This window comes from Grammomys surdaster, unplaced genomic scaffold (assembly GCF_004785775.1).
Source record: "Grammomys surdaster isolate TR1022 unplaced genomic scaffold, NIH_TR_1.0 128, whole genome shotgun sequence".
NCBI classification, from domain to species: Eukaryota; Metazoa; Chordata; class Mammalia; order Rodentia; family Muridae; genus Grammomys; species Grammomys surdaster.
In genome coordinates, this window is record NW_021604586.1 from 2,758,634 (window position 1) to 2,785,043 (window position 26,410).

General features: G+C 44.6%; 1 protein-coding gene across 1 annotated transcript in view; it reads left to right on the forward strand.

The window, feature by feature from the left end:
- Positions 1-26,410, forward strand: part of Cdh13 (cadherin 13) — a 1,006,804-nt gene that overhangs the window by 487,853 nt on the left and 492,541 nt on the right. The window lies entirely within an intron of this gene.

Sequence of the window (26,410 nt, forward strand, 5' to 3'; positions counted from 1 at the left end):
ATACACACATATATACCTACATGCCCACATATATGCACACACATACACACATACACACATATACACATACATATACACACATGCACATACACATACACACACATACACACACACATTCCACATGTATATACATGCATGCATGTGCCAAAAAATGGAGAATGGCATTGAGAATCTTTATATTTAATCACATCCTAAGGAGATAATTTGAACTGGTGGGTCTCATCAGTACATGGGTCATACACTTCCTTGCACTTGTTTAAAATGTGTCTTCCAGAGAAAAACACTGCTCTTGTATGGCCCACGCTGTGGAGTGGAGCCGGTCCACAGCTCATTCCCAACATGGCACTCTGTGTGTTTCTCACATCGTCTCATTTATACTTTCTGTGGTCTCTGTGATAACATTTAGCATATTTTAAGCAGCTGTGTAATCCCCTTCTGCTCTTTCCTTCCAGCCCTACTAAGCCATATCATATGTGGTGTCCAGGTAGGCCACGTAGCCCACAGTAGGCCCCGGGATATCCTGTGCCATAGCTAATGGCTGAGTAGGTGAGCTTTGAGTAGGTGCTGATTGATTAAAGCGATCAGAGCCTGCTTTGTTGTTAGACTGGAATTAACAGACCATTATATGATCAGTCTGAATATTTTCAACCAATTTTAATTTTCTACAGTGGCAATGAGGCCACTCGCTAAATTGATTGGCAGTCAGCCATTATGCTGGGTCATAGCTGTACCCTTACCAGATTGCAATAGATTTCATTTTTTGATGGGCTCTCTGTGAGGTGTGTGTGTTGTGTGTGTGTTGTGTGTGGTGGGGAGGTTAGAATTCTAACTACATTCACACTTAGGATATTTGTATTTAATCCTCAAGACTTACACAACTCTGCAGAGTCGATTCTAATTTATTTTTGAAGTCTAATAAAAGCTATACCCGCCATTACCATGTGTTGCCCTCCTTCTGCAAAGCTTAATTAATGATAAAACATAATTGAGTTATTTTGATTCTCTGCCAAACACATATACATGCAGAAATGACCTACATGATATACACCCAGCCAATAAAGGCACCTGAGCCTGAGGGAGAAGAAGTATTTTAACCCGGGTCTCTCGCCCTTCCGGTTCTCAGTCAGCAACATTCCCCGGGCTTTGTTCTTATGCTCATTTGGTCTCAGACTACATTTCTATTTAGTTATTTCTGAACATTAAAAACTTGAATTATCACCGTAGACTTAATGATGCCGAGCATCTCTCTTATTTGACTACAATCTGCCATAGCTAGCAGGGGTCAGAAGTGAAGCCAGACACAGCTTTCTCTTTTGTTCTCATAGTAGCACAGTGAACAACATTATACCCACTTCTCAGATGAGGAAGCTATAATAGAAAGAGACTGAGTAACTTACCCCAGACAGCTCAGTTAAAGAGGTGGGATGGGGCCGCCAAGATCCAAAGCCAGGGTCTTCGCTGCCCAACCCTGATCTGCTCACTGTAAGATGAGTGTTTTGAGCTTCCCGTTGGGCTTTGTGTGCATAGCACACTGATATGATTTCTTAGTCGACTCAATACCTGACTAAGAAGTCGGCATTATGCTCTCAGTGTATGGTCGAAGAAGCAGAGCCTCAGAAACACACTGTGAGACAGGATCTGTTTATGGAATTCACTGAGTTCTTGTAGAACCCAAGTCTTTCATGTCACCACCTGCAACGTACAGGGACTCTGGAAGGATTTCAGACTAACGTGGAATGGTTAAGGTGTCAGCTTAACTGCATAGTGTGGAAGCAGACAAACCAGGGCTGAAACTAACAGGAAGCAGAGTTCAGCATCCCTTACCAACCCACAGGGTGGTACTGGGGGCGGCGTCTGCCCTTCCATTCCGTTCTCCCTTCATGCACCAGCTTCTGCACCACCCTGTCTTCCGAACTCAGGTGGCCAGATATGTATACCACAGACCAGCAAGTCCCTGAGAGGGATCAAGGGGGGCTTGATGAGTCAAGCTGGCAGAGGAAATAGATCAAGAGAAGGTTCTTGAATGATACATTATAGTGGGCAAGGGAAAGCTAGGATGGGTGGAAAATTCTCAAGATGGGGGGAGGCATGTGGTCCACCTTGGCAAAAGATGGGACTTTTTTTATCTAGAGAGCTGAAGCCAATTTGATATAGCCGTGAAGCAAGGAAGAAATTGTCTGTAAAAGCATTAGAGAGATAATCAAGAGCTAGGAGCCAGAGTTATACAAGTGATGTCAGAGTTTGGGCTTTATTCTGCAGGTGAGAGAGGGTAAATTTTGAGCTCATAGGATCAAACTGACATGCAACAGGTTAAGATTGGCACATTAGGAAGATGACTATGATTGGTTGCCAGGGGTGACACCTAAAGGATGAAAACAGAAAGCCAAGGAGATGAAGATGGAGGGTGGGACATTGACCAGGTGGGATACACAGGGATCCTTGAAAGACAGAGGTGGGGACTGGAGAGAAGATGCCAGATGGCATGGATGGGTAAGTCTGGAGAGAAGATGCCAGATGGCATGGATGAGTAAGTCTGGAGAGAAGATGCCAGATGGCATGGATGGGTAGGTCTGGAGAGAAGATTCTAGATGGTATAGATAGATAAGTCTGAAGAGGAGATGTCAAATGCCATGGATGGGTAAGTGGATTGTGTGAGAGAGGACATACTAAGTTTTGTATTGGTTGGTAACATCATGGCTCCATAGGCTGCTGAAGAGTTGCTTTCAGAAGCTTTCTGGTAGACCCAGTACTTGGCTATGGGTAGGTGGAATGAGACCAAAGCATCTAGTTCATCTACCTTCTGAAGGATCTCTCTTGTGGATCCATCAGTGGCCCCCATTACCCCAGGGAAGGCAGATCCATATTGGGTGGTGTGTATTATTGAGATGCAGATGCTAGGTTGACTGGAGTTTATGTTCATTTGGAGAATCAGAAGCAAACTTAGAGGAACACTTGAGTGCCCCCACATCCCTACCCTGTGTCTTTCCAGAGTTTCACAAGCCCTGGCACAGTCTGTGCATTGTGGTGTTCTTTAGTCCTTCCTTATAGTAATTTTGAAATATTTTTTTCTGCCAAGTTAGAAACACGGAACAGCTGTGCTCAGTGTTGGCCTTCTAGCCTCAAATTCTAAGTACATTTCTTCTTAGTAATTTCTTTTTTGAATGCCGGTGTTTGGCTAGGCATTAGTCTACACAATTCACATGCTCTGCGTTGCTCAAATTTTAGTTCATTTATTTGACAACTTGAAATTCCTTGTAAGTGCTGCTTTTATTTTGCTATTTGCATGGGTAAGGCGCTCCTAAAATGACATGGAACAAGTCTGACTTGGCTTTCTTAAAATGTTTTCTCTCCTTGTTAGTAATACATGTTCATCACAGAAACCTGATTGAAAGAAGTATATTTTAAAATAATATCTCCACTCAAGACAGCCAGTGCTGACACTGTAGGCTTCCTTTTCAGCTTTTAGGGCATATGTAAATCTGTGAAGCTTTAGGGAAAGGCCATGGGTCCCATCTTTGAGGCTTACAGTCCAGAGAGCTGGTCAGGGAACCCAGAAGAGCATTCTAGTAGTTCCTGGTGCTACTGGCATATGTAGTTGGTAGCCCATGTACTGGGGGAACTCTAGCCTGTGGACACAGATTTACAGTGAATCTCTGGTGCTCTTTGGCTCTCAGAGTCTCAGAACCATCCTTCCTGCCTCTCAGTGATATTCTCCAAAGCCATTTTAGAGTTCTGGACCATCTTAATGGAGAGTACCCTGGAGGATATGTGGGTACATATGCTCCCTTGGTAATATAGTAAATCCTGTGTGGGAAAGGGAGACACTTGGTGCGCCAGAATGGCAACAGAACTTATGATAGACAGCAAATGATTGTAAACCAGTTGCAGTCCCCACTGAGGGATATTTAGTGATTTCCCTTTAGCATTTCCCCCACAGCAAATCATATGGCACTATGACACTTGTAAATCTCAGTATGAGGGACTGGAGTGATGGCTCAGTTGTTAAGCACTGGCTGTTCTTCCAGAGGACCTAGGTTTGGTTCATGTCACTCACATGGTGGCTCACAACCATGTGGGACTCCAATTCCAGGAAATCTTTTGAAAGCGCTAGGCTTACATATGGTGTACAGAAATCCATTCACACTATTAAGATACAGTAACAAAAGGTACCTTGGTGGGTTGACGTCAAGGAACACCACCATGTGACAGATCTAGTGCAAGAGGGTTACTGGGGAAGAGGGAGGAGAGCAAACGGCCATCTCAGAATAGAGACATGAAGAGCGGGGAGACCAGGAGACAGAGAAAATGAGCGAGATACAGAACAAGAGAGCAATAGAGAACCATGATGTCCAGAGGGACCTTTTAAACAGTCCATGTGTTGCTACACAACTTGAAGGGACAGGGGAAATGCACTGCACACGGTGGGAGTGAATGATGACGTAAGCTGCTGCCACCAAGTCACTGAAAGGCAGGCTAGTGGGGTGCACATGGTGAATAGTCATACATATAAAATAAATCTAAAACCAATTAAATCTTAGCATGCACACATAGGCATGTATATGTGCATGTGTATAATGAACAAAAAGTATATATACTTTTCAGAATGTATGTATGTATGTATGTATGTATGTATGTATGTATATATAATGTCTTAGTCAGGGTTTCTTTTCCTGCACAAACATCATGACCAAAAAGCAAGTTGGGAAGGAAAGGGTTTATTTAGTTTACACTTCCACATTGCTGTTCATCACCAAAGGAAGTCAGGACCGGAATTCAAGCAGGTCAGAAAGCAGGAGCTGATACAGAGGCCATGGAGGGATGTTACTTACTGGCTTGCTTCCCCTGTTTTGCTCGGCTTGCTTTCTTATAGAACCCAGGACTACCAGCCCAGGGATGGCACCACCCACAATGGGCCCTCCCCACTTGATGACTAATTGAGAAAATGTCTTACCATTGGATCTCAAGGAAACATTTCCTCTACTGAAACTCCTTTCTCTGTGATAACTCCAGCTTTTGTCAAGTTGACAAAAAACCCAGCCAGTACGTATAATTTTTGTGTATATGTCATTACATATGTTACTATATCTTATATAAACCTTGAGCTTGCACACAGTCAAGAAATGCGTTAATAGCAAATGTCAGCACACCTAAAAACCTCAACTTCACTGCAGTCCTGTTCTGCTGAGGTCCCCTCCTGTGTCCACACCACTCTGCTTACATCTGGACCACCAGCTCTTGGTCTGGGACCCCTGTGATCTCATCATGTGGTGCAACTCCTACTTGGGCAGTGTAGCCTCAGATCTGATAATATTAAAATCATGTGGCTCTTTGAAGAGTAACTTCTTGTCCCTTCCTGAGACTATAAAGGAATCCACTGGAAGTCTTTCCATTTTGCCTAAGGTTCTATCTTCACGTGTATTCACCTCACTTGCTATGTTTCCTTACCAGGATTAAGGATTGTCCTCTATGACAAGGGCACTGGGTCACTAGGTCATGGGGCCATTCTATGGGTATTCTATTGCTAATTCCTCAACTACCATGTCAAGGTCTTCCTCTGGATTTAGCACATGAGGAAGCTCAGTGATGGATAATGTTTACTAATGTAGCAGAATGGGGACATTCATATTTTAAAAATTAGTTAATAAAATACAACACATTGATACAAATCATATCTGAAGAATACAAGACAATTGGGTTTTATAGATAGAATACAATGTAATTATTGCCTAGATCATGAAATAAGACATAACTAACCCCCCCCCAAAATGCTTCCTCATGTCCCCTTCCAGGCATGAGCTCCACATCTTCCAGGAGTAACCGATCCTGACATCTAAGACTACCAGATAGTGTCTTTGTTTAGTACAAAACATAAATGGATCCTGGAACACGTGGGTTTTGTCTAACCTTTCCCAGTGTGTTCCTGACATCACTCCAGACTATGAGATGCACCTGCAGAATCAGATATATACAGGATTCCATCTTCTGGACCTCCTCGCTGCCCTTTCTTCTGAGAAGGACTTGGCTCATTTCCAGTTTTTAGTGGTTACAAATTGTGCTGCTATTAAAAACTCTTGGGCATCCCTTTGAGGGAGTGTATCTGCTGGAGACTGACCTTCCTGTGAAGCAGTGAGGTCAGCTTTAGAAGATTCCACCACAAAAACAATTCCAGAGTGGCCGTATAGACACCAAAATTTAAATTCATCATTCAGACTCCACAGTGCATCGTGTTAGTTGGAACAGTAGAATATTTAATTCCTAGAGAAAATTCTACCTGGGAACTTAAGCTGTCCACATAAGCTAGGTAGGAGCCTGTTTCAAGTCTTCAGAGCCTAACAGAGCTGCTGCCTTTATCATCAAGATGTGTATAGCTGTCGCCATGGTATCAATCTATAGCCAGTCTACGGGGACAAATGCTAATTAGGGATCAGGCTCTAATATAGACTCCTTCGTTTTACTCTTACTGTGAGGATGAACTCCTAAGTCAGTTGCCATTTACTGGCCTGAGTTGAGATTATCCCCTTGTCCCTACCAGACTTTCAGTTAATGTTATTTTGCAAACCATGGAATGAAACATAGAAATCAAGTCAAAGGTATTTCCAACAACGACTCTTTCGAGTTTCCTTAATTATAACATTCTTAATACATATCACTTAGGAACATTTGTTTTTCAACTCTCTTCTGTGGTGAAAGATTAATACATACCCCTATTCTGTTCTTTCTTGGGCAGACTCACAATAATAATTGCAGCTAATGATTAAAGACTCATCCATGGTGAAGCCCTGTGGAGACAGATTGGTTGTTTCTATTCAAGCTTCCCATGTCTTTCTACTGTTTAACAGTGGTAGCATCAAATCACCTTCCCTTCTCTATTGGGCCACTGTCATCCCCACTTCTATTGTCTCATGGAAATGTTACTAAGTAGCCATTGTTTTAAAAAAAACTGCTAAGATATGTCATGGTTAACACACAGACACAAAAAATACATCATTTTTTTTATTCTTTCCACCTCCTAGAAATGAGATCAACTAAGAGTTATAGAATACCCAGCAATGGATTCTCTTGAGATAAAAGAGGGAATATATTGCATGGAGCATGATTAATGGTTTCGGTCTGATGAGTTCTAGCTGTTAAACACACAATTCCTATGCCACCCTCAACGGGAATCCCCAACAAACCACTGAGTCTCTGGAGCAACCCCTGATATGCTTTTGATGCGTTCCTCAGGTATGTCCCTTCTCACCATGTAGATGACTTAGGAGTTTTTTTTGATGTCCGCTGTTTCAACAAGATAGGCAATGGTTTTCTAGGCTCATTCCCATCCCACTCAGCTGCCACTTGCTTTTCTGAGCCGTTGTAGAGCTGGGAGTGGCTACCTGGGGCACAAGACCTTCCCTGGACCAGCTTAGCCCAACACTAATGACCTCAGAGGGCTCATATTCTCTTTACCAAGATCAATTATAAGCCCCCATGTTTGTGTTGCCTGTGGTAGTGTTCTGAGAGGGAAGAAGAATTTTAGGAGCCCATCCAAAGGCCCCAAGTACCCTCCTAGAGTCAAAGCACTCCTATAGGAGCAGCTATCTGATTGGAAAAGAGCTCACTCTATGGCTGTGTTCCACTTGTGCAGCTAACTACTTTGTTTGGGAAAAGCAGCTTCTACGAGCCAAAGAAGCTGTCTGTGGGGGCCATTTCCACATTGCTCAAGTGATCCCTTTCTCTGGACTTTTATCTATTCAGATGATTGAGTATCCTTTAGGTCTCAGTCAGAACATCTCCCCTTTGGGGAAAGGTTCCTTGACTCTTCACACTAGATCAGGGCCTTCCTCATGTATACCCATGTCTCTGTGCCTCTTCAGAGCATGAACCCCACTTGAAGTCAGGAAAAGACTATTGGTTGATTGTCTGATGACATCTTCCCTGCTAAGCAGCAAACCCAAAGCCAGCAGATGAACACTCACACATTGTTCCGAGCATAAATATATCTGTCAGACGAAGTGCTCTTGATAAATATTTGTTAGACAGATGAATTGATAGATGGATGAGTGGGTAGACGAATGGGGCTGGATTGGTAGGTGGGTGGGTAGATGATGGATAGATAGATAGATGGACAGGTGGATGTATGGATGACTAGATGGATGGACACATGGACAGGTGGGTGGTTGTGCAGGTGATTGGGTGAACGGATGGATGGACAGGTGGATGGGTAGGTAGGATGGATAGATGAATGGATGGGTAGATGAGTGGATGGATGGAAGGAATGAGGAAGGAAGGATGGATGAATGGATGGACAGATGAGTGGATGATCAAAAGGTCTAATGCTAGTAATCTCTATGGAATATGGTAAAAGTTAAAAAAAAAAACAGGTGTCTTGTACAAACCTACCTGAGAGAACAGACATTGTATATACCATTCTGTTATATGCAGAAGAGATCTATTTATTTGTAAATTAATAAAACTCTTTTCCTTCATGACATCACTTGCTGTTGGATAAATGAAGACAGATTTTAGAGAAGAAAGAACAGATTTAAAGAAATTGCCAGACAATTAACCGTAACGCATGAGAATGCATATCTGTCATCTTATATAATTTCTCATTATATAACCAGTTATGTAAAGCACGGCTTGTGTTATAGGGTGAACTTACTGTATTTAGCTCTGTGAAAAGAACAGCATCTTGTAGGTCAAGATTCCAGGTAAGTGAAGCAAAAGTGATTTAGCAAGAATAAGCTGCATCGATGCCAGTTATTTTATGTAATTTGATATTCTAGTTTCATTACCTGGGACCCTGTCTTAAAGAAAAACTGAGATACTATTTACTAACGGAAAGGCAGAGCAGCTTCCTTTACCTTGCTAGCCATCAAGATGGAATTGTCTAGACCACCCAGACATGCAGCGTGTGTTCAGAGAACCTGAACCTCAGGTACTTCTTATGCTTGTATACTTTTGGTATGTCGCCATCTCCTTCTTCATCTTCAGGCTTTGTCGGCTGACAGTCAGCCTTGAGGTCCCTCTGCCTGCCTCTCATATGACCAATCAATCAGTCCTTAGAATTTCCTGCTTTAAGTTGCTGCAGTCTGGGACTGGCTTGCCCACACGCATCTCCACATGACCAGCTGAAACCAATGTACCTATGCAATGTACCTTCTATCATGCTTAGTGGCAATGGGCTTCACTCTTGGGATCTTAAACCTACAAGGTCCTACTCCTCAGTATATTCAGCAAAGCTAATCCTACTCATCTTCCAGGATGAAGGAAACTGGGCAAGATAGTATCACCTGACCCGTTATTTTGCCTGGCATTTGCAAGTGCTCAGTCAAGATGTTCTTCTCTGGCTTCCTCCTCTTCCAAGCTGAGCCAACTTGGCCACAAAGGGGACAAGTGACTCTGAAGGTTTTTATCTACAAGGAGGTGGCATAGGACTTTTCTGTCTGGGCTTTCAAGACCTCCTTCATCCCAAAGTCACACTCTTCCAAAGATTCAGTGTTTCCATGGGTACAAACTCACATGAGATGCCACTGTATTCAGACAGGATATTTAGTGCTCAGAGCTTGGTCCAGACAGGATACAACTACATTAAAAAAAAAAAAAATCCAACAACCCTCTCTCTCTGTCTGTCACATCCCATGCCCTAGGTGAGGAACATTTAGCTGTGGAACAAAACACAGGCACCATGGTGCAGTAGACTAAAGCTGTTTTTTTAGGACCCAGATGGTAAGAGCCACTACAAGACTTCTGACAGAATAAATACCTATCTCCTAGAGATAATTGTTTATGCCATGCTTGGGTCCTTCAGAAACAGATATATTGAGATCAGCCTGTTTGTCTAAATTTAAGCAAACAACAACAAAAACATGCTCGGGCCAAATTTCCCTAGGAAAGAAAAGTTATTTCTAACTCCAGTTGCCAGGAAGTGTTCATTTTCTGGGCTGGAGAGCCTGCCCTCCTGTGAACAGAAGGCTCCTGGGTTTGTGAAATTTGAGTAGGAATGGCTTTTCCTTATCACGCCTGGTGGCCCCCAAGGCTGCTGTCCCTGCATCACCCAAGTAATTCATGCACACCTGGGTCCTCATGCCACCTCAGCAACATCGTAGGATGTGAGTCCATACAAGCTGGAGCCTCATCTGCAAATGTGGACAGAAGCAGCAGACACAGGACACACCACGGCAGTCTTGCTCCTTGGCCCTCCCTGACCTAAGCTTGGGACTGACATTCAGTCATGGGTCCCCATCCATATGTTGCTTCTCCAGTTTATTTGTCCACATGAAGGGAAATGAAGCTCAAAGCAGCAGGGCAGCTAGCCCTGCTTTAATTACAGTGATGAGCTATTTGTCAGGGCGCCATGAGCCGCAATGCTGCCCTGTTCTCCCACAGACCCAGAGCAGGGGCGACGCCAACTCCCCTGTCAGCCGCCCATCACGGGGACTTGTGCAGTCACAACATCAGGTTTGATCTTTATTGTTTGAAGGCTAACAATTATGACTCCACTGGGCTAATGAAAAAGAAAGGAAAAAAAAAAAAGACCTTTTCAGAGAGAGTGTGAGAATAAAGCCAGGGACTTCTGGGCGAAGTTGCCCTGCTCACGTATTCCTGGCCTGCCACGGTGTTGTTGTCATCATTACGGGGAACAGGGCAGTCATTATTTTTGTACTGGTTTAATTGTCCACTGGGCACCAAGGGCCATGTCAACACAGCTCAGAAAACGCAAACAAGCATACGGCTCTGCTCTGTCCCTGCCTTATTCATTTGCATGTGTTTTGCTTTGTTTCCTGAGGAGAAGTACCACAGACAGAAAATGTTGTCCTAGACCTCTGACTCTTGGACTCTGTCCTCCCCCTCCCTTCTCTCATTCCACCTGTCACTCAACCTGAGCCCTCAACTCGACTCCTACAGGATGCTGCTGGAGATGGGATCTGACAGCCAGCCCCCAATCTCCATCTCAACTCCTCCCAGAACTACTACACCCGCTGTCCAAGTCTCCTCATCCCACTCCTCTTTTTCCTCCTCTCCTTTTTTCTTGTCTTTTTAATAACACACTGAGTCTAGTTAGTGCTTCCCTCGTGCTCATGGACGTGGGGTCAACCACAGGAACTGGGGAAACCTACTTTAAGCCACAAGGCTGAAGATAACTGATCCTCCCTCTGCTGCAGATATCACTTCTCAGTTACTCCTCAGCCTCAGCTGGAGCCTGTGTACTCTCCCCAGTCTGTGCTGGAGTATTCACTGGACTGGGTTGATACAACCAGCCATTGGTGCCATGAGTTCACGAGTACCGCAGCTATGCCATGCATACAACACAGCATTCTATCTACTCGTCCAACCTGTGCCTCTTAAATCTTTCCATCCCCACTTCTGTGGTACTCCCTGAGCCTTGGTGTGTGTGCATACCTGTGTGTGTGTGTGTGTGTGTGTGTGTGTGTGTATGTGACAGTGCTGTCCCATTCAAGACTGCAGTACTCCCAAGGCATTCTTTCTCTGCACATTGAACAGATGTACATCATTGCCTGTCCTCAGCTGGAGAAAGAGCTTCTGTGACAAGGGGCAAGATCTATACTAATCTAGGGGCATAAGGACGAGTATCCAGAAGGCTGCTCTGTGCTAGCGTTGAGCGTGCTGAGCAGGTGTGAAGGTCACTCTTCAAAGCTCAAAGAGAGATTTGCCCTCGTACTCCTAATGTTTATCCTCAAAGACACTGTTTGGATCATTCAAAAATATTTACTCATTCTAAGTGTCCTGTGAAGCCTCACTTTAAACTACGAAGTTCTCAGCCCTCCCCTTTCGTACAATAGTAGCCTGAAGAAAAAAAAAATCTTATTACTCTCATCATCTTAAATTAAGGTAATTGAAAACCTCTACTGAAGAGTGGACCCCAAATGTATCAGAAAATTAATTCAATTATAAATAACAAGAATCAACCATTCTTGAATGCCCACGAAGCTCGGAATCATAGTTAAGCGTTTAAGGAATATGTCCTTATCTTGTTACTATGGCTACAGGTTGCTCTGAGATACAGTGGTCCCGCGGTTAACAATGAGATTACATTATTTCCTCTCTGTATTGAAATATTCAGCAACTAATTTCCTGGAGCTTCATAATAAATCACATTAATGACCTAAAAGGTGGAAATCAAGGCGGTGAGACTGTCTCTGTGCTTTAGGGTTACTCTACCCAGCAAAGCAGAGGATACACATTTATATTCGTTCAACCTGGAAGGACAAGGGGGCGCTTGATGAGAGAAACACGGCCATGGCGCCTCACAGGGAGGGGCTGATTACACCTGCAAATGTTTAATAGCACGTGTCCTTTAGGTCTAGGATAGGGTCACAACAATGAGAAAACCAGACTTGCGTGAGTATGGATGTGATTCAGTGTGCATTCACTTCCAGAAGCCATTAGTATCTCCCTCCTGAGCCCAGGCATACTGATACTATTTTCTTTGTCTACTGAAATGACCATGGCTTTCTATGGATCACCAAACATTCAGAGCAGAAGAAAGAAAGGATTAAGAAAGTGTGTTCCACTGGCCTCCGAAATCCTACCCATGGGTTCCAGTGTCTCATGGGGACTCCCAGAGACACCAAACGATGGCAAGAGTGGTGTACTGTGTATGGCTCATAACAGCTTCCACAGTCTAGTATGCACGGCATCCCAGATCTATAGTTGGCAATCATGGGTTAGCAGTGTTGAAGTCAGCCATGACAAGTCTATTCATGTAACAGAAACAGAACGTACAAGAAAGCAGATGCCCTGGCACCGCAAAGCTGGCACCCCATTGGTCACCAATGGTGATTTGAGTTTGTGCCTTCATGTGCCGTAAATTCTTCCTTCACTTTGTGTGTCTGTGTACCTCTATAAACCCCACACATCTAAGAAATTGATTGTTGCCTATGCTGATAAAGAGGCAGTTTAGACAACAGTAATCTGTGGGCTTCTGTCTCTCTCCCTTCCTCCTCCCCTCCTGCCTAGACCTTGTCCGGAGGCTCTAACTAGTCCCCCAGCTGACTCTTGATCCACTTCAATGTTACCTCCAATCAGCAACTGGGGTGGTCTTCTGAATCTGTGAGTTACTTTAAAAAGAATAGAAGAAAACAAATGGAAAAGAATCAAGTCTGAACTCACTTAAATTAAAAATGAGAAAACAGGACCTGGAAGGATGGCTAAGTGGTTAAAAACACACCGTTCTTCCAAAGGACCCGAGTTTGAAGCCTAGTACACCTGACCAGAAGCTCACAACTCCAGCTCCAGGGGATTGAATGCCCTTTTCTGGCCTTCTTGGGCATTGCACACATATGCACACATGTGTATGCACACACATGCACACATACATTCACTGAGACAGAGACAGACACACACACACAAGAGGGAGGAGGGGTGAGAGGTAGTTCTAGATTGTGGCAGGGTGAGATTTAAAACTAACCATCTTAAATAGTGTGAGTAACCAACACAGTGTGGTGTTTGCAAAAAAAAAAAAAACAAAAACAAAAACAGATGCATAAGTCCATGAAGATGGAACATCCAGCTCAGAATGCTGCTACATAAGTCTAGGCCAGTGCTTACTTGTGTGATCATTGGTTTATTTTTGCAAATGTACTAAAGATATTTCCTTAGAGAAAGGGGAGTCTGGAAAAATTATATCTCTATATTGAAGATGACAGAGAGGAGGATGAGGGAGGGGAAGGGAAAGAAGAAGAGGACAGAGGAGGAAGAGGAGGAAGAGGAAGATGAGGAGGAAGAAGAGGAAGAGGAGGAGGAAGAGGAGGAAGAAGAAGAGGAAGAGGAGGAGGAAGAGGAGGAGAAAGAGGAGGAGGAGGAAGAGGAAGAGGAGGAGGAGGAAAGGAAAGAAGGACAAATGGAAAACTATGAATTTTCTGAAAGAAAATGAGAGAAAGCCCCTAGTGGCGTTAGGTTGTGAGTTTAGTCGTAAACACATCTCCAATAAAGGATCTCATGCCCAAAATGTATAAAGGACCAGTAAAACTCAACAAGGGCACAAAACCACTGTTAAGTAATGAGAAATCCATCCCGGGGCTCCTTCACCACGAAACACAGGCGTTGGAGGTAAGTACCTGAAAGGAGACTGAGCATCACCGTCACCAGGGAGAGGCAAATTAAAACCACAGAGTACAACTGCACGCCGCAAAGAATATCAGGGAAAACAGAGCTTGCTAAGAAGGATGCAAAACAGTTATAAACTCTCACTGGCTCCTGGTGCGAACGCAAAATAGCACAGCCACTTTGGAAAAACAGTTTGGCAGACTCTTCAAAAAGCTAAACAGAATCTTACCATATGATCCAAAAATTGTGCTCCTGGGTATTTACCCAACAGATCTGAAACCTTACCTCCACACAAACCCTTGCACATGAATGCTTATAGCAAGCTTTAGTCATAATCACCAGAAGCTGGAAGAGAGAAGGGTCCCCTTCTGCAGGCAAATGAGAAAACAAGCAGGTGCAGCGTACAGAGTAGGAAGGAACGTGTTACTGCACCATAGCAGGCAATGAGTGACTACCAAATGTGTTTTCTATGAGAAAGAAGGAAGTCTATAAAGCCTCTCCACCCACCTCCATGTGAGCCCGTGTCTGTGGCACTCTAGGTAGCAACAATGTGAGGACAGTGGGGTCTTCAGTTGTCAGAAGCTTGGGAGAGGGGCATAGGATGTAGGAAATGGCATGCAGAGCATGGCTGGGAGGTGTCGGAACTGTCCCATGTGATACTCCAATGGGGGCTACCATGCATTTGTCAGATCTCAATGGAACTTTACAACCCAGAGATGCAAATGTTGAACATCTTTTTTAAAAATCAGTTAGGGCTGGTACGTGGCTAGGTCATAAAGTTCTTGCCCTTGCAAAAATGAGTACCTGAGTCTGAAATCTGGGACCCATGTAAAAGAAGTCAGAGGTGGTGGATCCTGCTTGTGATTCCAGCAATGGGACGGCACAGAGAAGTGGATTTCTGGGGCCTCTGGCTGGCCAGCCTGCATAATGATGCCAGGATAATGAGAGACAATAGCAACTGGGAAACAAGACTCTAGAGGTCTTGGTTCTCTCTCTGTCTCTGTCTCTGTCTCTCTGTCTCTCTCTCTGTGTCTCTCTCTCTGTGTCTCTCTCTCTGTCTCTGTCTCTCTCTCTCTCTCTCTCTCACACACACACACACACACACACACCTGTATGTACAAAGTTGTACAATCCTAAATGGGGTCAAGAATGTCATATATAAAGTATTGTTTAGCGGTATAATGACACCAGGGAGCAGTGTCACCGAGTGAAGTCAAGGGAAGCATGCTGAAACACTTGAAGTGAGCAGAGACCCTAAGCCTGAGCGCGTGCACCAGCACAGAGGCACTGTCCTTCATTGCCAGAATTCTTCCCTCTGAGTGGACAGAGAAGGAGTTCTGAAGTGAACACATGTGTGTACTGTAATGTGATAATCTAAGAAAGCAGAGAAAAATGGAGGTCAGGTTCCTGTTGCTGAGAAGGTTCCAGATCAGCCAGACACTGACTCTGGACTGATCCATGTGTGTCAGGGATTGCATTGGAGACTCAGGGGTGAGCCACTCCAGATGCCTTGCTATTGTGCAGGAAAGTCTTAGTAACTTGTGCAAGGGAGTGGATCTTTTCATTCTTCCCTGGGCCTACAAATGATGCACACACCCTGCGTCTCACAGCCATGTTAGGGGACTCTGTTTCCTGTTTCCCCACCTTCTTCCTACAGGACCTCTAACTATCTAGTTCCTCCAATGCTGTAGGTAGCTGGAGCTGGATTTTAAAGTCCTTTTTTTTCCCACTCTGGTTCCTCTCAGTCTCACTAGGCCTGCCAGATTTCCAGAGGGCCCAGTTCCTGACCCCACCCCCGCTCCTGAACCTGCCACTTTTGTAGCCTATCTTACATACATAAAATGCAGAATCAAGCAGAAAATGAAGCTAAGCCATGCCTGGTCTCCCTGGTCACCATGGTTATTTTCTACCTGGAAGACAAAAATCTGTTTCAAGGTGGGGGGGAGGAAGAGGAGGAGGAGGAGGAAGAGGAGGAGGAGGAGGAGGAGGAGGAAGAAAGAATGGAACTCAGTACATCAAAAGGAGTTGGTTTGCTCAAGTAACATGGTGAAGAGTTACATGGTTGTTTGAAACTACTCTTCTGCTCCCAGCTCCACTTCAGGGACTCCTGTCTGCCTGAAGTCTTGATCATGTGGCTGGCCATATCCTATAAGATCTTTGTGACCTCCCTAAAAGCAGGGACAATAAAAGCCATGTAGGGATTCTGTCACTGTGGCTCCATGGTGTGAAACCAGTATGTCCTTCAGGATCTTTTTCTGTAGATGGATAGATACCATGGGCAGACGTGCCTGAGAGGAGAGGAGGCAACCCTGTGGTGTAAGACAAGAGGGGGATCTTTGCAGGTGTGATTCACTGAGACCCTGTGTTCATTTGTTATTCCTGCAGAACTGAGCTGACACTGACTGACACAATATTTACTAAGCAGCTATCAAAATAACCACGCGAGGATCGAATAACAAAGCAGGCGCCATCTTGCCGGGAAAGCGCCACAAGTAATTACCAGTGGATGGGACAGTGAAGGAAGGGACTCGGGGGTTGAGAGCATTAGCTGTTCTTCTAGAAGGCCTGAGATTTATTTCTAGCACTTTGGGTGTCTCACAACTGCCTAAGACCAACTCCTGGAAATCCAGTGTCCTTCACTGGCCTCCTCAGGTACTCCTATATGCACATATAAATAGAAACGGAAATACACCCTTAAAAAACAAATTACCTTTGATTTGCCTTTCCAATATGGAGACATTTGGCTGCAGGTGTGCCTTGTTTTCCACAGCACCTGCAAGTGACTGTTAGATGTTATTTCAGGTGTCTCTTCTACAGCAAAAGTCTTTAAGAGCCCTCGTTATTCAAAGTAGTTCTTTGGGGGAGTGGGGTGTCTCGAACTAAATGTACGGTTATAAGTTTGGCAATTAAAACCATATGATTTGGGGAGGAAGACCGTATTCTGGGAAAAAAAAAAAGCCCAAGTCTATTATTCTGTTACTTAATTCTCACCCAGAAAAAGATGTTCCAATGCTGTGAAGTTATTTTAAAGCGGGGGAAACTCATCTGTGAAAAAAGTCAAATTTATTTCACTTACTATCAGATAATATTAATTTCAAGGAACAAGATGTGGAAACAGCCAGACTTGTCAAAGGCACATGGGTCCACCCTGAGAACTATTGGGCAAGGAGAGGCTAGCAGGAGATGCTCCTCGAGTGGGGTGGTCAGGACGGAAGGAGAAGGGTCATGTCCTGGGGCCTGCGTTTAAAGCCAAAATTGTGTGGTGTCAAAATTATCCTTGAAAGTCCCATAAATGGTCAACAAACTGTCTGGACCCGGGCCTTTACCGGTTCGAAGGGCAGGAATTAATGTCTTTTATTTCTCCAGAGTGGTGAAGGCTAGGGTCACATTCAAAAGAGCAGAGCAACACCAGCAGAGACATCGAGGGTCTTTGCATTTCCTAGCCCTGACTCGGATGCCCGTTCTCTGGGCGGCTTTCCTCAGTCTGTTCCCTCCTGTCTTTAACCAGCACAGCACATGTCGCCAAAGCAAAGGAAATCAATATGTGAAACATAACTCTAGTCCTGAGCGTGTCTATGGAAGTGCATTCAGGGCTACTAGTTCCCCTGTGGGGGGCTACACGGTGCAAAGACTGTCAAAGCTGAACGACGTGTAGGTCATACATGTTGTGAGTCCAATCTAGGTGGGCTAAGGTGTGCCTTGATGTCACTAGGGCATTTCTCAAACCTTGGCTACCCCTTAGTATATACCTGGGATCATGCCATTGGCCTATGATACAAGGATCCTTGAGAGGGAGCCAGGTAGCACGTGACTTCAGGTACATGGATGTTGTTAGTATTCTGTCTAAAGTCTACCTCCACAGTTACCTGGCAACAGCCAGGTATGTTCCTCCCCACAGTTACCTGGCAACAGCCAGGTAGGCCTGCCCACTATAAAAGGGGCTGTTTGACCCCTCCTCTCTCTCTCTCTCTTGCTCTCTTACTTTCTTAATCTCTTGCCCTCTTGCCTCTAGTTTCTCTCTGTCCCCTCGCCCTTCCCCCCTTCCCCCTCTCTCCAGGTAGTCATGGCCGGCTTCTACTCCTCTACCTCTCTGCTCTCTCTCTGCTGTCACTCTCTCTGCTCTCTCTCTCTCTCTCTCTCTCTCTCTCTCTCTCTCTCTCTCTCTCTGCCTCTACTATCCTCCTGGCTCCCCTCCCCATGCCCTGAATAAACTCTATTCTATGCTATACCAGTGTGTGACTGGTCCCTCAGGGGGAAGAGATGCCTCGGCATGGGCCGGCTGAGACGTCCCCTTCCAACCAAGGTTGGAAGCAGGGATGGAGCCCTGAGAAAACATGTCCAGTGTGAATTTAAAAGTGTTCGAGGAATTATCTGGGGATGGTGAACCTTTTGAATGGAGACAACCCCAGTATTGTAGCTTGGTGTGTACAAGCTTGTGGTGGCTCCGTCTGTACTTTGAACACAGCATCAGGATAATTCTTATAAACTCCTTTAGTCAAACCAATATTCATCATCACACGCATGTGCTCAGAGTTTTATCTCCATGGTGAGGAGTGACTGGTCTCTTTCTTTTTAAGTACGAGCATTAATGTATTCTATCTCATGATGAGCTGTTCTGTGTCCCCACCATACCTGTACGGCCAGTGTCATCAAAGCAGTCTTCCTTTCAAGTGTCTAATCTTGCAGCATCCATGACACCACAAGATACAGGATGCTCTACAAAGGTGGTATGCACTCGGTGGTACAAAGGACCTCCTTTAGGGAGTGGTTGCTGCGAGTCCGTATTGAGAAAGGGCGCTCTCTCTTTTAAGTTGGAGAAAATTGATTTTGCTCTGGTTGTTCACAAAGGTGGTTGTTTTCAAAGGTCCGGGATAAGAGGCACTGCGGGCAGCTAACAATCTCTTAATAGGACTAGATCAAGTTTCCCTCACCTGCTGTGGGGGCCTTGGCTTTTGCAATTCGATGACATGAAACCAGGCTTTGACCGCATTTTTGCTGGAGAATCCTCCCCAACCCTCTATCCAGAAACCCTCAGCGACTTTTTTCCTTATTCATTCAACACGAATGTTTTTACAGCCATAATACATTTATACTAATTCAGAGACTTGCCTATCAAATGGAGAGGCACAGTTCTGATCTGTAAAATAGCAGAACCCCTACTTCTGGCGTAGTGCAGGAAAAGGGCAGCTGATTTTTGTTGTTGTTGTTGTTGTTGTTTTTCCCCTTACAGTGCTCTGCCGAGGAGCAGTTACTAAGATGGAGTTCTCCCTCTTTTTCTAAACATCTATTCCAGATCAAAGTTTGTGGGTAGAAGAAAAACGACACCAGGTCCAGGATTTCTTCAACATACCCCTCGATCAGGTTTTCACCTATGTGCGCATGCGCATGCACACGCATACGTACGCACTTACGTATGTACGTACGGGCGTGAGTGCGTATATTAGTACAACCATCCAGCTCCGTCACTTACTGCTGTTTGGTTGAGACAGGGTCTCTCACTGAACCTGTAGCTAGGTGGGCATTCAGCAAGCCCCTGTGATCCCCTGTCTCCACCATCACAACTATGGGGTCATGGTTGCTTTCCCAACAGTCTTATGCATCATTCTCATGTTGAGTCTGGGGCTCTAGCGCACGCGTAAAAAACAAGCGTTCATACCACAGGGCCTTCTCAGCCCCCTGATCAGGTTCCTTATTCTGTCCACCCCACCCCAAGATAGTCACAGAATTGACTTTTGGGATTACTTTGAGTACCTTTTCTCACTTTTTAATAGCAAATTGCTGCTCGGTTCATAGAGTTCACAGTATTGTGGTTCTGGCCGCCCATTTCAGTAATCACAGCATCTTTCAGATCCAGCTGTCTCCTGTAAGGAAACTATAACCAAACTGTGAACCACATCCCCCCCAGCCCCCCACGGTGCAGGAGTGGGCAGCCGAGGAGACCGTGGATGCCACCAGTTGAGTTCACTTCACATCTTGCCTGGCTGGATGAATCAGAGGTTCTGGAAGCATCTTCAGGCTAACCCAATTTCTATCATACTTACGTTTTAAAATTGCATTTTAAAGTCTAAATGCGGTTGATTGTAGAAAGTGTGTCACTGCATTTAAGGGAACTGGAGCTTTCTTTTTATGGGAATGCAAACGGGTCCAGCCGGATAACATCACATTGCTTGAGCAGTGGAGGAGTGAAACCTGTCTTGAAGGCTGTCAGTTTGTCCAGGGAAATATCATTCACCGTCCCAGGGAACACAGGCAGTGGGCTCACCGCAGGCAGGTACCATTACCCGCTGCTTATTCTATTCTGGGGATCTCTGCTCCTACCCAGGGGGATGATTCCTGGGAAGTTCTTTCTTTAGCAAGTCCCCACCCCTCCCTAGTTCCTTCAAATGCCCTTTCTTCTCTTCTGATTTTGCTGGTGGTGCTGTGGTCCTGGATTAACTACTACAGGGCTTCCTTGAAGACCATCTATAGTGCCTTCTCGACTTGTCTCACTTTTTCTAGGGCTCACTTTTTCTCAGGTCTGCTGTTACTGAGGACGTGTTACTAATTCACCAATCCGGTACATTCTTTACCTCTCTCTAGAGCATCGAGCCTGTTTTCCCTCAATCCCTAGACAGTCAACCACCTCGAATTTGATATATTCCTACTTTGATTCCTCATCTTCCTTTCCAAGTCTAATCCTCCCATTTGCCCAAAGTAGATGACTGAAAATAATCTAGGTTTTAAAAATACCCAGGCCAAAAAAAAAAAAAAATACACCATTCATCAGTTTGCTAATTCCATATCTCTGAGCAGCACTGTGAATCCCCGTGACTCTGCTGGAGTTAAATTTATTCCCAGCTTTAAAAAAAAATAAAATAAGAAGAACCACAGCGGAGAGCAAGGGGATAACAAGAAGCCCGCTTTCCCGGGAAGCTGCTCAATCCGTAGTAACTTTGTAACTTTGTTTTGGCAAGCCCACACTTCCAGGTTTCCCAAATACCTTCTAAGCAACTTTTGAGCTCAGCAGGGGGAGTCTTTTGGGTTTTATGAGTCTCTAATGATGAGCTGGGGCCTCCAGGAGAAAGAGAGGTAAATTGAAGGGAGAGCTATGCTGGTCAGAAAGCTGCAGCTTGATGCTCGAATCTCTCCACTGAAATTTGGAGCCAATATCCACATGAAAAGAACTATAACAGAGAAAGGAAATACAGCCATTTCAAATGTCAGGACACGGTGGACAGTAAAAGGAATATTACTATAATTTCTTATTTGAACAGGCATGACATGGATTTAGTCAATTTATTAGCAGTACGGCCTGTCTATCAAGCTTGTAAAACTGCAGGGGCTTGGGCGAGAATGGTTTTAAACTTTTCACAAAATGTCCCTAGCTAGGCGTTGTGCTGTCATGCAAAGGACAGATTCATATTCAAATGGTGGGAAAACTATTTTTTTAAAAAGGGTTAGTGTTAGAGTTCACAGGCTTTTCTCAATGCCCCACTCTGGTGAAGCTGTTGTGGGAGGGGAAGTGCTGGGTGAAGCAGAACTGAGGGAAATCTCCCCTCTCCATGGGTGGAGCACCTCACTATTTTATTGTGTTCCTCAGGCTGGTCTTTAAAACGCCTTTGAAAATAAGTTTGATTAGTGTGGTGAGTAAGTTCTAAATAGATAGCAATTACTACTGGGGTTGTCATAGAGATGGATCTGTGACAACAGAGATGAAAACTAGAAGCTTTGCCCACTAAAATGACAGTTCTTCCTGAATGTCAACAAATGGCTATGACCCCAGAAGTGTAGACATAGATCAAAGGCCATGTTTAGCATATGGCGATTGCAGCCCTTCTGTGGCTTTTCCAAAGGCCAGTTCCACCGCTGAACAACTATAACAGCCACTAATAATCTTAAAAAACCTCTCTCTGCCTTCTGAGATGTGACTTATGATCTAGAGAGAGGGGGGAAACAGAGGGGCTGATATTTTATAAATATCAATTTTCAAAAATCTCCGATCCAGTGGCATTAACCTACGAGCTCAGGGCTGCTTGGAAACTCCCCTCCCTGCACAACTGTAACCATGGCAACCTACATCTTAAAGGATGTCAGAGATGTTTCTAAACACGAGGTGAACAGAAACAGTTTCTTACACAAATCTTTGCCTGAGACCCTGGTCTGATCCCACCAGGTCACTTGTTTTTTTGTCTTACTGGGGTTCGTTCAATGTCATGCTTGAAGATTTCCTGTTGTCGGAGAAATGGCCAACTCCAGACTGTCAGGAATCTGAGGTCACAGCTGCAAGTCTGCAAACAAGGTTTGCCCCTTACACCCAGGCTTGCTGTCAGCTGACCTCACAGTCTTCTGTTATACTATTAGAAAGGTTGGCAACCCTCTCTGAAAGATTTTGAATCTTTGATTCTGTTTGCTTATAAACTGCTCAGAGGCTTCATACATTCTATAAATAAATAAATAAATAATAAATAGACTGTGACCTCAGGTTTCCAGGTAATAAGCTGATATCTCCCCAAAGTGCTGGGTTGGAGTATAAGACAGTGTTGAATAGTTAGGCTTCAAAAAGTTGAACATCAGGCTCCTGTGTTTAAGTTACCAACTGAATAAAGATACATCCATTTTCTTTTGTGATCTGTCAACTGTTTGCTACTGTGGTTGTTTTTAAAGGAGTCATGCTAATTCCGTTTAAACAGAGTGTTGAGAAGGGACAGTTTGAGATTGATTATAACCAAAGATTCTTGATAGTGGCTGGGAGCTAGGAGCACATAGCATTCAAACCATGGAATACTATGTATGAGAACTTGAATATCTTGGCTCTTTCATTCACATATCTTAGCATGGCGTCTTCCTTTCTCCTGCCCAGCCCAGCCCGCTACCTACCGACTCTATACATTGTATATTTGGAAAGTTGAAGGCTCAACCACTCACCCGGACTCTTCCTTCTTCACATTCTTCTTTCTTTACCTGTCCGTTTCTGTCACTCTCCACACTCACCTCAAAGGACCCCACCAAAGACAAACGCAAACTTGAAAAGTCTGCCTTTTCAAAAAAACCAGAGTGCCAGAAGGCTAGGCTATTAGTTCAACAACTCATTAGGTCATTAGGTCATGTGGTTCAACAACCCATTAGGTCATGTAGTTCAGTGACCCGTTAGGTCATTAGGTCATGTGGGAACATTATAAGTCAAAGACAGGTGGCAACTGAGCCGAGGACCAATCTGACCACTACCTGCTCTTCTGTTCTTCGCGATCCATCTTTTTGTCTACCTTTGCCAATTTCTTTCCTCCATTTTTTGTTTTAATTAAGAAGTGAAGCCAAGTAGCCTCTGTTGTCATTGTTACTCAAGGATTAGGTCTGGTTTAGAAAGAGGTAAAGGAAGAAAAATAGGTTAAACTCAAACCCCATCTCCTACATAATTACAAATTATTAAATAAAAAAACAGGGAAATGTGAACGACATGCTAGACACAGCATTTCTGTGCTGAAGGCTTCATTTCCTGTAGGCTTCACTTTGCAGATAACAGAACACAATCTATGTTCCATCTCTACACGTATGAGGGCCAGGCACTTATAAAAAAAAAAAAAAAGCTCATTATCACTCCTGTGAAATTCATCATGAGAGTGTGATCATGATCCAGCTTCTGGCTATCACCACCATCATCAAAAACACCACCATCATCATCCTTCTCAGTACTGCCATCATCACCATCATCAAAATTGTCATAGTCACCATCACTATCAGTATCAGCAGCATCCTCTTCCTCCTCCTCTTCCTCCTCTCCCTCCTCCCCCTCCTCCTCCTCATCATCATACCATCACCACCAGCAGCATCAGCAGCATCCTTCTCACTATCATCTTCATCTTCATTGTCTTATCACATCTAATCATTAAGCATTTCCAACCAACGCAAAGTCATTTCCTTGCGCACTGTTTACAGAGCTGAGTTCTTAAGCTTCTGCTTAGCATCCAGCTACCTCTGCCCACCAGAAAGAGCTGGACAAACCTTTGTTCTGCTAAACCTGTGAGCCTGAACTTGTCTGATCTTAAAAAACTAAAACCCCTAAACTTACATCCTAGCCTAACACCTCTTCTCCTTCCTGCCAACATCACCACCATCATCGGGCTTCACAGCTGTGATTTTAAAACTGCACACCATGCACTGAACACAATACAAGGCAGTCTGCAAACATGAATAACTCAAAAAATCTCTCCACCACCAGACAGGACTCTGAGACATCACGGGCATCCTGCAGCTACACAGCCAGTAGATGATGGAACAGAAGTGAAAAGCCAACACCTTGATGCCAAAGCCCACGTTTAACAAAGTAACTGCAGCACACAGACTGCGGACAGGCTGGGTCGCCGAGCACATCTTTATCACAGGTGACCCCTGTCGACTGGAGAGGTGGCCGTCCTTAGCTTTTGTTGCTAACATGAGCACGAAGGGATGGGGAGATTAGACTCCTGACAGAGAGACAGACAGACACACACACACACACACATGCACGCTTGCACACTTGCACACTTGCACACAGAGTAGGGATACAACCCAACTCAAGTCCCACTGACTTGATTGAAGCATCATGACATCCTAAACCAAGGAGTCAGAACAGTGACCTTGATTTCACAGACTCCATGTCAGAACTATGTAGAATGTCCCTAACATTTATATTTCAACAGACTATTTAGCACAGGAACCTGATTCAAAGACACAGGTTTGAGTGATAACTCTTCTCGTGCACCACTGTGTGGGTTTAGTGAGCACCTTAACCCCTTTTTTCAAATGGCTTGAATGAGATAGTTCTGAGAATGTAGATAACTTAGTGCCTGCTCACAAAGCTGCTGACTAGTACTGACAAGGACAAGGGAGGATGACGGTGGGAGGGTTGATAGATAGCCCTTCTCCAGTGGACCAACGATGAATTCCCAAGTGTTTCTAACCACAGCTGCCTCCCTCCTGTTAGGCAAGCTCTCTGATGCTTCTCTCCTGTGAAAGGGGGTGCTAGAGAGGGAGACTAGTACAAGGATTTTGTTTCCTGTAAACTCATCTGCTAAGAATTAAAGTTAGGTCTGCCACTCTCAGTGTCTTACCTAAGACTTTTTTCCCTCTCGTCTAGTCTTCTATGAGGTTGTCTATGATCTCTCCCGAAAGACCAGGTAGAGTGGCCCTCAGCCTTTAAAATTCAGTGGCCTTCAGTATTCAGAATCCAAGGGGCCACTAAGAGGATAGATTAGAACCTTAGTGGGCCCTGACTTCCAATTTTTGAAGGTCAAGAGATGAGGGCTGGGGCTGTAGCTGGAAGAGGCATTCCAGTTACTCTGGGAAATGGGAATACCTATCTTATTTTGCCTTTGAGTTTCCTGGAATAGGTTGGGTGTTCCACCTCCAGTAGGTTTAACAAATTTGTGCTGTTAACATAGCCCAGAAGGACCACATGCCTCAGGGATGGAGACCACCTGTAGCCAGTGCTGCTTTGCTGTTACTCACAGCATGCTATAGCTATACCCCACACAAATGTTCTTATGTACAGATTGGATTTAATATCATTTGAAAGTGCCTATCCCTATTCTTCCCAGATTACAGATGAAAGAATTAAGACTCTCAGTGTTTAAGGAGCTTCCCAGAGGATACCTAGGTAAGGATGTGCTGAGCAGGCAATATGGCTGTAGAACCCTGGAGTTACCTGCGTATCTATGTCTCAACGCTGGACTGATGGCAGGGTTGGGCTTTGTAGAGAGGACTGTGGACAGACTGGGAAGGAAAAATCTAAAGGAGGAGCTTGGGTGTGGCCTGGGAAAATTGGAAAGGCCTTAAGAAGACAAGAGCCAACAAGACTGGCCAAGCCCAGAAAGACACTGCAAATAGCAGATGGGTTGACTCAGTTTACTCTAGAGAGCTAGACTAGACCTAGACTCTAGACATTCAAGGAATCCTTCACTAAAAGGCTTCCATTGGTAAATACAGTGGAGAGATACATGTGTGGCTATTGTGGATAGCCCCAGTCTTGTATTTTGATACTAATTCCCCTTTCCTGTAAAGGGTTGCAGAGGAGGTGTGAGTCATGACACAGGTGATTTCTAGTGAACCTTCTGCCCATCTCAATTTGTAAAATAAAGGCTGGAGCTAGTGATTGGGCAGAAGAAGGGGAGGTGGAGATATAAAGGTTGGGGGGAAGAGAGCAGGGGGAAGGACTACTTGGGAGGACTGGAGGAAGACAATGGAGGAGGAAGATGACAAAGGAGAGGATGACTGGGAAGCAGGAGGTAGAAGGACAGACGCAAGGTCTAGAAAATCCTCAAGTTATAAGGGTCTCATAGCTGGAGAACAGAGTAGTGTAGGGGTATCTGCCCAATCTAGGCTTACAGAATATATTCATAATTACTGA